The following is a 10,447-nucleotide window of genomic DNA, read 5'->3' on the forward strand; positions in this document are numbered from 1 at the left end:
ACTTATAATGTCTTGTGGTGTCATTCCCTCAACAACTTTAGAATATCTGTATGCAATAATAAATAGATCAGTTATGTAATAAGGCAGTTTGTTGAATATGCATTCGTCCTGTGGAATGAACCACTAGCGAGAGAGAGAGACAGACAGGATACCATACACATTCTTGAAAGTTTTCTTGTGATGTGTTTGATTTGTTTGTTTTCAAGGCTATCCAGGCTAACTCTTTCCGGGGATTTCCTTGGAGAGAAGAGTGGTCCGCTGAGGCTGGTTTGCTTAACCTCTCCTTTATCAAGAGATGATGACTGGCTTTAAAGAAAAATAAAGCTAAAGGTTGTTTGATTTTTATTTTTTTTTCCTTTTGGTTGCATCATTCTGAGTGTTTTCATATAAACAAACAAAAATAAAAATCACAACCAACCAAACAAACAAACAAAAAAACCCAAAAAACAATAGTTTTTGATGTATCCAGTTGTTGTATCCTCAGGAAATTCCAGATGTTTCCAGGTAACTCTGTAGTTTACGGACCGTAGTTTTGTCCAACGAGCAAAGCTCAAAATCAAATGTCGTGTTTATGATGTGAAAGTGTCCAGTTTCTTCTATAAGGTTCACAACCTGCTGCAGAATGTGTCTCTGCCTCAGCGTCATTAACCTTCTGTGAAGCTCCACTAGTTCGTCTAGATAGGCCTTGTCACATTCACCATTCTTTATTTGCTTATCTGATTTGCTCTGCTTTATTGGACTGTTCACTTCAAGAACCTGGTTGTTGTTGGTTTTTAATAAAGGTGGTGGGGGTTCGTGATGGAGGTGAAGAAGCTGAGCTGCGTTCACTGTCGCTGCCGTCACTTAAGCTAACCTGCGGCTTCGGCTGCCTCCTCTGTTTACAGGTCTCTCCATTTTGGAGTCATTGTCATTATCCTCTGCCTCATCTGATTCCTCTTCCTTGTCATCGGAATGCAGATCTTTCATTACAGACCTTAAAGGACCTTGTTGCCTGGTCTGGGACGGCATGAAGCTGGAGTTGGAGCTGGAGCTGGCAGGGCTGGGTTGTTCAGAGTCAGATCTGGAGGACATGTTCTCCTCCATGTCGGAATCATTGGGATCCACAATATCGTCAAATGGCAGTAAAGTTGATTTCTTCTTCTCGGAGGTCTCGCTTTCAATTTTGACCTTTCCCATCTCGACGTGAGATGTATCTTTTATCTGTTTTTTGTCGGCAGAACACATGAGAATCAGTGGTGGCACGCTAGAAAAACTCTTAAATAAAGCCTCTGAGCTACTCTTTTTCCCTTTTTTTTTTTGGCTGAGAGTTCTTTGGAATCTGAAATGGGGGGGGGTGCTTTTACTAGGAGCCTCCTTGTCTTGTTGTCCACTGGTGATGGTAAGTTACTGTCCGGTTTTGGCTCTTTCGACATGGGTTTCGGTTCCTTGAAGGCCATCTTAGGAATGTTTTTTTTCTTCTTTCAGTGGTTTGTTTTCTTTGGGTTTCTTAGAGGATTCTTTGGAAGATTTGTTGTCATCCCTGCAGGGCTCTTGGAAGGCACTTTTATGTTCTCTGGAGTCTTTAGGAGGTTTATCCTTGTGCTCTGTCATCAATTTGTGAGGCTCTGAACAACTGGTGCTGCTGCTGCTGCTGCTGCTGCTGCTGCTGCTGCTGCTGGTGTGGATGCTCCTGGTGGGGTCCCCTCCTGCCTTCAGCAACTTTCTTCTAAACTACTCTGTGGGGTTGTTGAAAGTTCGCTTTTCACAGCGGAGGTGATTCACTGGTGGATGGCCTTCAAGATGCAGGAATAAGTCATAATCAAAGCAGACTTCCTTAGGTTCTTCCTTGTTTTTAAAATAAACCTCAATTGGCAAAATGAAACCAGCATACCCCGATTCTTCTACTTTGTAAGGTGGATCTTTGCACACTCTTTTTGGCCTAGGAAAGCTTTCATGCAAGCGGAAGACGACTTTCTCCACAAAGTGCTGTATGTTACTGTGCTCCGAGCCGCGCATGAACACCATCCAGTTGTGGGTGAAGCCCGCCACGGTGGGTTTTTTCCTCACCTGGGCGCAGTGCCCCAGCTCCCGCTTCACCTGAATGGCACACAAGCTAGCCATGCTTGGGGACCAGGATATTTGCTGGGGTGTTGTGCGGCACCCCCCTCCCTGCCCCCCTCAGCTGTAATTCATGAAGAGGCCACCATGAATGAGAGCACACCCAGGAACAGAGGGTAGATGGTGGACATTCTCTGCCTTTTTCCCCCCGCGTTCCTAATTTTTTTTAGGAACAGAAAACATATCTACATTTTTTATTACATTTCTTTCTCTTTATTAAAGCATAATATATTGACATAATATTATCCTATAATAATATTTCTAAGGAATATTCAAGTTTTTTGTTTTTTTTTCATATTCTTAAGCCTAAACCAATGCCATATGTAGTCTGTAAGCACATACTAAAAGTTATAGTCAACATGCATTGAATGCTACTCCATTTTAGGTGCTATACTAAGTACTTTATGTAAATTACATGAATTTTACTTATAACAAATATATAAGGATGTCTTTTTTATTTTTATTTTTTTAAAGATTGTATTTATTCACTGAGAGAGAGCAAGAGGGAGAGCCAGAGAGTATAGAGGGAGAGGGAGAAGCAGACTCCCCACTGAGCCGAGAGCCCTGACACGGGGCTCAAACCTAGGACCCTGAAATCATGACCTGAGCTGAAGGCAGATGCTTAACCGAGACACCCAGGTGCTCCACAGATGTTTAAATGATGAAACTTCGGTGCAAATAAGATAATATTCAAATCCTCATGTTGTTGAGGTAATGGAACTGCATCATATAATAACAAGGAAAACTTTGAAGGTATGATGCAGGGAAGACAACATTTACTGATTTATTATATGCCAGGCACTGAATACTGAAATTATGTTTCTCAAATGTACCATCACAATTTATAACCTCTGCCCCTCAAAAAATTTAGAAAGTTTAGAAAATGAATACTTCAATTACAGTGATTAGAAAATGAAGTTTATTGGATGTTAATTTCCTTAGCCCATGTGATCAGTAGGTGATTAAGCCAGATAGAAATTTAATATGAAAATGAGACAATAAGAAGTAAAGGCAATGGTGTAGTTTGTCACATGTGATACCTTTTTTGTCATTCTCACAGTATCAATGACTTATTTTCTAACATGCACTGTATCTAGATACATTTGTATAATGTGTCTTCCCCTCTGGAGTGTGTAAGTTTGTCTCCCTACCTCTTTCACTCTCTATCCACATGTATATTAATAATATATGTAGGTTAAATATTATATGTAATAAATGTGTTTTACAAATTTGACACAAATAAATATATGACAATTAGGATTTGACAACAAAAGATATACTGAGTTGATTTGTCTGAAAAGGTTAAACAAAATGTTTGTTTGTATTTAACAAAGTGGGTATTACCAACAATTTTGATGGGGATACCACTGTTTGACAGTAGACATTTCCCCACACAATGTAAGATGTTAATATCTCTTCCATTCATACCCTCCATGCTGGTAGCAATATTTGGTCTATGACAATTGGAAAACACCCCACCACTTTCCAAATACCATTAAAGGAGGTGGTACTAGCCCTGGTTGAAAATCTCAGAGAGAGAAGATGACAAAATAGGTTGGAAGCTGGATTATTAGGTTTCATGTAGCTAAATGCTATAGCTGACACTGTAGATAAGATATCCAGGGCCCACTACTAGACTTCTGTATCATTTACTCTTCTGATTACAAATAATGGGAGGCCAACCATACTGAACTTTCCTTTCAGTTAAGGGTGATCATGTGATCCAATTCTACTGATAGGACATATGCAAATGTGCTAGGGGCTTTCTTCCATTCAAAAAAAAAAAAATAATAAAACTTAAAACCTCACAAAGAAAAGGTGTTTTCAGATACTTGGCATGCTTATATAAAAGTCAAAGTACCACAGCCATCTGATGGGATCATAATCATAAAAGGAAACTTCTGGACATAAGGAATATAAAGACAGAAGAAATCTGGTGCCCTGATGAGCACTTTGAACATCAGCAACAGCCCTTCATTGATTACAACTTCTTTTTCTTTTTGCTGTATAAGCATCATATAGTTCAAAGTCATTTCAGTAGAGTTTTCTTTCCATCTTAGCAGTATGAGCCTATCATATATAGTTGGGTAACCTATATACAAATATTTTATTAAAGATCTATATGAAATTATATCACAAATGGATAGGAGAAGTTGTGGTCAATTATATAGATAGTTAAGCTATTAGAAGGCAGAGAGCAGGGGTTCCTGGGTGGCTCAGTATGTTAAGTAGGCCTTTGGCTCATGTCATGATCCCTGCTCTCTTCTTAGTGGGGAGTCTGCTACTCCCCCTCCCTCTGCCTGCCACTCTGCCTACTTTTATACTCTCATCTCTCTCTCTGTCAAATAAATAAATAAAATGTTTAATTTTTTTAAATTCAAAAATAGAAGGGAGACAGCAAATCATTTCCATCTGAGAATACAGAAGCAGAGGTAAAGATGACTGATAGGGTAAATAAAAAGATAGGAAATAATTCATAGAGCTTATGGTAGCATATAAAGGATGAGCTGAATGGAGTTTTTAAGAATAAATTCAAGTAAGAGAAGGAACTGAAATGTAAAAGAAAAAGAGGAGGTTTAACACAGGAGTATTTTTAGGTAAAAAGGAAATGTCTCAGCAGCAAATGTATGAAAAAAGTAGATAGAGTGTAGTATGTGGTCAATACAATAGTGCTAAAGTGAGAGGTCTTAAATGCACAGTAATTTGAATGATTAAGAATTTACTTGAGTTCTATAAACAATATTAATAAATGTTTACATAAAGACATGTGTACCCAACTTTTAAAAAAAGCCTCCCCCTGATTAAATCATAAACCTTTTATTTAAGAGTTCATCTATTGTAATCAATCACTGGAGTAACAATTTTAAAATCAGTTCATTGTCACTTTAAAATACTTTAATTTCTACACAGTAGAAATTAAATTCTACACAGTAAATCAGCGGCTGTGATTCTTAGATAAAACATATAAAATGATTTTATTTTCTAAAACGATATGAAATGATGAAAGTGAGTAGGAACCAAATGGGAAACTAAGAATGCAGAGATAGTTTTCCATGAATTATAAGCTACTCTTTATCAATTTGCTGTTGTTAGAATGCATTTCACTTGTATCTTATTTTCATCTTTCAATATACATATTTCTTTGCATGGCCAATAAGAATGATATATTTGACCTAAAAGTAAAAAATAAAATATTGCTAGTATTAAAAAATGTGACTCTAGGGTGCAATTTAAAAATAGGTAGTTTTTCTGAAAATATTTCATATGGTTAGTTTCATCACATGGAAAATGCCTGTGATCATTTTTTTAAAAATTCTTTCAAGTTAATCTAATAGACCATGAATGAACTAGAAATATCAAATTTATAATTCACTTGAATAACTTTTTTTTTTTCAGTGATAAATCTAGGAGAAAAAACTATATGTAGCAAATTTAAGAGAATTTGTTACTTACAATGTGTCAGGTCCATGAGTTTTATTATATGCAACTTTAACTATCCTAAAATCCTTGGGAATATATTGATAAAGTGACAGAAAACTTACCCAAAATGAAGGGCCAGAGGAATAAATTAAATTTACTATCAGAGGAAATAGAAAATATCTGTAAATTACAGCATCTATAGACAGTTATGTTTGCAACATCCTTTTAACCATGCTATGATATTTGCTAACCATGCTTTTGCTATTTGTTCTTATTACGGACCCAGATGGCCCAGGTTGATCTTTAATTTGTTAGGCTCAAAATAAAATATTGTCCTCTCCAGAGTTTAACAAAGGTTGCCCAACTTTATAGTCTAAGACATTCCAAATAAATCTGTTTCACACTGCAATTTAACCACAAGCAGAATATAAAGATTAGAACTTTCTCTTGGGCCTTCCCAGCTGCTCAGATTTAAATACCCTCATTGCTTGACCATCCTCCTTTGCTTACTGTGGACTCTTCTATTTGAGTCATTAAGTAACTAAACATATATTTTATTTGTGTTTAACATTTTCTTGTAAGATACTCATGTACCTGAGGGAGTGCTTTTAATGTAAGGTGAAATGTGTATACATTTTGGGATGAAAAATTCTTCCCTCTTTCTCTTCACCTTCCAAGATGTTGATTGATTTTATGCACTGCTTCTATTTGGTTAGGTTTCTACTGTCATTAAATAAGACTCCAGTTTTAATTTTTTAAAAAATATCCTATGGCAGAAGCTTAGTAGCTTCATGGTGAAGTACCACCTTGGTATGAATTCTTTGATGCTAAACAACAAATTTCCATTCGGATAATAACATTATTTTAGCTAATTCATAAATAATTTTTAAAATATTTAAAAATAATAAGTAAGTTTCTTGATTTACACACAAGTCTATTCTTGGGGTACTATTTTAGAATATTGCTATATTGTGTTTAGTTGTAAATATGTGAAAGCATTACACTGATTTATTTAATATATTTTGTTGAAAGTCTGTCATGCTTAGTAATGTATGAGGTATGGATGACAAATAATGAGTGATGTCAAATGTTAAAAAATAATTTCTTAAGAAATATTACTTAAGAAATAGACTGATGAGAGAATAAATGTCTGGATACAAAATTATTGTACAGATAAAGAAAAGAAAGCCTAGGAAATTTAGGAAAGACACACATGGAAGGGAAGTTAAGTCATATTGTTGATATGCAAGATAAAAGTACTTTTACTTTATACTAAAGCAAATGAATGTACATTTTTTGGTAAATAAGGAATTTACTGGATTTACATTCATTTGTGGAAAGTTCTATGAAGAAAATTCTTATTCCTTTAACATCTCTCTCAGTCTGAACAGCTATCTTTAATTAGCTATTAACAGGCAAATGTATACAAAGAACTCCGAGGATTCGATGAAAAATTACCAGCTAGTGCAATAACATATGTGAAAATCGTAATGTCAGACAATGAATAAGTTCACAGTAAAAGATAATTGTCTACTTCCTCTTCCCCTCTACAAATTCCATTTTTCAAAGAACTTCTTTGTCTATTTAGATCCCACATGGTAAGTAGTCTGCTGTGGTTTCTAATTTCCTAATGCTATCTTTAATTTCCTTTATGATTATATATTCTCTATTAAGCAATTTTATTCATATTCCTTTTTACAGAGGTGGGTTTTATAAACATCCCAGTTATGACCAACTAGAAATACTTTGCACTGCACACAGTACGGAGAGAAGATGGTTCTCTCACTCAACAGATTCACCACCTTACCTATACCATGCAATTGTTAACAAGAAAATTAAGAGCATAAGGAAACTGGAAAACAAAACAAAACAAAAAGCAAACAAAAAAAGGACAAAACCACAAAGCTTACAAGAAATTGTAAACTTTCTAATAGATGTCTTTATTGTGAATTGACTTATATTTATGGTTTTATTCATTCAGGTCTTTTATTAAAAATTACAACAATACTTGTCATACTTAACAATAAAAATCCACCCATGTATATATGCCATGTTATATCATGCTGACTAGACATATGTGGAATGGTCTATCAAAAAATATAATTTATAACTGATCAATTACATGGCAAAATATGCAAAAACCAAAAAACACTTATCAAAACATAGTAAGGAAAAATACAAGAAAAAGCTGATAAAGAAGGTATTAAGGAAAGCAGAAGTAAGGTGCAAATAAAAGCAAAAAAGAATTGAGGTACATAAGAAGGAAGCAGAGTGACATTCGGCTTTAGCTTTACTCTTTAGGCAAAATCTAGTCTTCAGCTTCTTCTTCAATTTCAGTCTTTTTTTTAGAAGTTAAAAATGTTCACTTTGATATGATTTTTGGTGACCAAAAATATTTATATAATCAAGCCATTTATTATCAAGTATAATTATTATATATAATTATTATATGACAGTATACAAACAAGATACTTTATTTGGGTTCATTTTAAATATATAAATATTCACTTTCAAATACTGGTAAGCATTCAAGGATGAAACTTACACTTAACATGATGGAATAGCCCACAATGACATATTTTAAAGGTTGCAAAAGAATACCTTTTTCCTCTATTTTTTCAGACAGCAATACTAACATGGGAGCACTTACTAATGGTTGCTTGCAGAGAAAATAGTTTCTTTGCTGGAATCTGCTACATAAGTTAATCAAACTGAGGTACCTTGACAGTACAAGGATTTCTTACATGATACCAACTGTAAACATTTTACAATAATTCTACTGTAGGGAAGATGCTACAATTACATGCAGTGAAAGATAAGCAAATGGAAAATGAGAAAAGGTTTTCCTCACTTTAAAGCTAATTATATCACCAATTGCCAGATTTCCAGATCTAAGTTTTAAGAAGCAGTATTTTCCAACAGATCTAAGAAACAACTGAAATAACTTTTTAAGGTAGCAACAGCAACATCATGAGGATAAAAATATCAAGTTTACTTCACAAAACAGGGCACATACCTTTTTTGAGAGCTTGATAAACTGCATAACCTTTGAAAATCAAACTTCAGGTCAAGGAATAGCTGAGATGAGTCTTGGTCTGTTACCACAGGGAAAAAAAGTTAGTAACTTCCTAGCATTTTCCTGGGCATGATTCTATAGCTAAAAACACCTTTCTCCTATAGTTATATTAGTTGAAAGAATGTGTCTACTTAGTATTTTGATTGTATTATAAAGGAACCATAGGAATCACTGAATAGCAGAGAAAGCTAAAAACCTGAATCACAATGCAAATTCTTGAAATCTGAGAATTAAATTTGTATAACAAGAAAAAGGTAATAAAATTCCAAAATCTAAAAATCAAGTTTGTTTTTGTATCCTAAGAAATTCATTCAATGACTTGCAATGATTTTAACACTTGGCTTTGAAAACAGGGAAGGAGGAAGCAGTTAGTTCAAAAGAGCAGGGAAGGTGGAAGAAGATACCAAAAGAGGCAGAATAAGCTTAACAACCAGTCTGAAGGAGCACTCAACACTGTCAGGGATGACAAGATAACCAAGTTAAAAAGCTGCATTGAATTCTGAAGCATTTGAATTGTCCACTTTCTAAGAGGCATAACTGTGTACTAGAAGGCTGGGTTTGGCTTCACAAACTTTGTATGTGAACTCTGTAGAGACCCATTCAGATACATGACAAAGTCGATAGTATTCCCAGGGTTGTGCACTGCACCAATATGCAAAATGTAGTGACTGGCTATATAGCGATTCCCAGGATTGGCTCAGTGGTCCTAATGTACACTTAACTCATTTCTAAAGATGTACTTAAATTCCCTGATCAATGGCCATCCTTGGAACAATTTGGGTAACAAATTAAACAAAGTAGTATTAGAATGTAACACAGAATATAAAATAAATACTCATGAGCCCATATTGATATAAATGCATGACTGAAAAAATAAATGAGGAAGAAGGTAAAAATCTCCTGTGCAGAAGAATCCCAAATGAATTAAGTAGATGGTCTGCCTCAATGGAGTAAAAGATAACTTCTCACTCCTTAAATATGGGCAGCACGTTACAATTTCTTTTTTTTTTTTAAGATTTTATTTATTTACTTGACAGAGAGAGAGAATCACAAGTAGGCAGAGAAGCGGGGGGTTGGGGGGAGCAGGCCCCCTGCTGAGCAGAGAGCCCAATGTGGGGCTCGATCCCAGGACCCTGGGATAATGACCTGAGATGAAGGCAGAGGCTTAACCCACTGAAGCACCCAGGCACCCCCATAACAATTTCTTTACAAAGAGGGTAGTATGGAAGTGGAGGAGAGTAACTTTATCATGCACAAACTTAACAAATACTACCTCAGGCAGGTGACAACCATCAGTACCAACAGTCATCTCATGTTGATGGAATGTACATTTGATATGATGTAATGAGAATGATACATTAGATTGAAGGAAAAAAAAAAAACTATCTGTGGGTCCTGAAAAAAACACTATCTTTGATTTTTCAGACCTGATCTTAAGCAATTAAAAAGGTATTACTTGGCAGGCCTCACTGAACATTAGGACATTAGGTAAAACTAAGGATATCTGCATAAACTATGGCCTATAAAAATGTATCAATATTGATTCATTAATTTCAACAAATAGTGCACACTAGTATAAGATGTTAATAATAGGAGAAACTGGATGTGGATGATATGGGAACTCTAAACTATCTACTCAGTTTCTCAGTAAATCTAAAACTGTTCTAAAAAGTAAAGTCTAGGGGCGCCTGGGTGGCTCAGTGGATTAAGCCACTGTCTTCGGCTTGGGTCATGATCTCAGGGTCCTGGGATCAGGCCCCGCATCTGCCTCAGCATCCCTGCTGAGCAGAGAGCCTGCTTCCCCCTCTCTCTCTGCCTGACTCTCTGCCTACTTGTGATCTCTCTCTCTGTCAA

The 10,447-nt window shown here is 35.5% G+C and overlaps 1 pseudogene across 1 annotated transcript; it reads right to left on the reverse strand.

The window, feature by feature from the left end:
• Window positions 1–480: 480 nt before the first annotated feature.
• Window positions 481–2,100, reverse strand: LOC308355745 (protein AF-9-like; annotated as a pseudogene). Its single transcript has one exon. The product of its transcript is annotated as a protein AF-9-like (transcript).
• Between the last annotated feature and the right edge of the window lie 8,347 nt (window positions 2,101–10,447).

Source organism: Martes martes (genome assembly GCF_963455335.1).
Source record: "Martes martes genome assembly, chromosome: 15".
Classification (NCBI taxonomy): Eukaryota; Metazoa; Chordata; class Mammalia; order Carnivora; family Mustelidae; genus Martes; species Martes martes.